General features: G+C 51.7%; 1 pseudogene; it reads right to left on the reverse strand.

The window, feature by feature from the left end:
• Window positions 1-347: 347 nt before the first annotated feature.
• On the reverse strand, window positions 348-1,587 carry LOC105503172 (annotated as a pseudogene).
• Window positions 1,588-1,630: the final 43 nt, after the last annotated feature.

Consider the following 1,630-nt stretch of genomic DNA (forward strand, 5'->3'; position numbering starts at 1 on the left):
AGTAAGAGAGGGGCAAGGAGAAGGTGCAGTTTGAAGAAGATCCATGAGACATCTAATTGATAAAATTCAGTAGGAAGTTGCATACATCTGTCTACAACTCAGGGGTGGCGTAAAGTTGTAGCTATAAAGCTGGAATTCACCAGCCTATACATAGTGTCTGAAACCAAGAGAATGATGGTGCAGCTGCTGCAGGAAATAGCATGGCACTTCCTCAAAAGATTAAACATGGAATGACCATGGGATCCAGTAATTCCATTTCTGGGTATATTCCCAAAAGCATTGAAAAGAGGGTCTCAAAGACACATTTATACACAAATGTTTATAGCGATCTTGATGAGGCCCTGAGGTTATTTCACCACAAAGACACTTTTGGAGAATTGCTTGATGGCGATCGCATCCCTGCCTTTGCCATCAATGAGGTCAATGTTCATTCCTCCTTTCTTCCCATCTTCAATCAAATCATCTGGTATTTTCCTTTCTTCAGACTGCAGCTCACCTTTGCTCTTCCTGGAGCTGCTTCGGACAGGGTAGAAACCCGAGAGGTTGCGAGTCTGTTGCGTTTTTCGTTGATCTTTTTTCCGGACGGGGCGGCGGGGGGTGCTGTGTGCCCTTGAAGGGCTTCTTCAGAGCTTACTTGGCGATGGCTGCATTGGTGGAATCACAAAAGGAGGTTAGAGTTTTGGGAGGTTCTGCTGCTTCAGATTACTGGTTTGGAAAAGGTGCCAGGGGACTTCTCCTGTCATGTTTGATCTTCTGTTCCTGGGACTTCCTGGTGCTCCGTATTGCATTTCCTTTCTCTTCTCATTTCCTGGAGATTCTGGCTAATGGTTTCCTTGGCATTTGACTCCAAAGTGATGTGTAACTGAGTTCTCTTCCGGAAGTGGGGAACGCATTCCAGAGCATCTGTTGGGGCTCAGGTAGGAATAGATCTTTGATTGCCTGGTGAATACATTCTCCCGGTCCCTGCAGGGCTCCTCGGGTCCCTCCACTCCACCATCTCCAGCCCGCGCCGTCGCTGCCACCGCCGTCTGCACCGCGCGGAGCTTGGGCTTCTTTCTGCCCGTAGCCCCGCCTGGCCCTCAGCGACACCCCGAGCCCTGCACAAGCCGCCACCGCCTCTGTCACCGCTGATGCCGCCGTCTCTAGCCCCCCGCGGTTCCCCCTCCCCCATGGCCGGAGAGGCTGGGCCGGGCATCCACGCCACCGCAGTCCGGGGTCGCCCTGAGCACAGGACACAGGGAGGAAGGCGGAGAGCCCTGTCCTCTGCGGCCCCGCCCACTCTCCACTGCCAATGCCCATAATCCCGCGCCTGGCCCGAGGAGGGGGCTCAGTTCAGCTACTGTGGAAAGCAAAGTGGCGATTTCACAAATAACTTAAAACACAAGTACCGTTAGACTCAGCAATCCTGTTACCGGGTATATGCTAAAGAAATAGAAATCTTACCATAAAGAGACGTCTATGGGAGTACAGGACAGAAACCCCTCACCTCCCACGCACCTTCTGGGCGAAGTAAGACTTGAAAATTTCCTGTGCGGCTCCCTGTAGGGGGCTCCTAAGTAGGCGCCGGCTTCTAGAAGGATTAAACATTTTTCATGAACCTAAACCTCTCTTCTGTTGTCTTCCGTCAGAT

The sequence above is a fragment of the Colobus angolensis genome, unplaced genomic scaffold (assembly GCF_000951035.1).
Source record: "Colobus angolensis palliatus isolate OR3802 unplaced genomic scaffold, Cang.pa_1.0 Scaffold836, whole genome shotgun sequence".
In the NCBI taxonomy this organism is placed as follows: Eukaryota; Metazoa; Chordata; class Mammalia; order Primates; family Cercopithecidae; genus Colobus; species Colobus angolensis.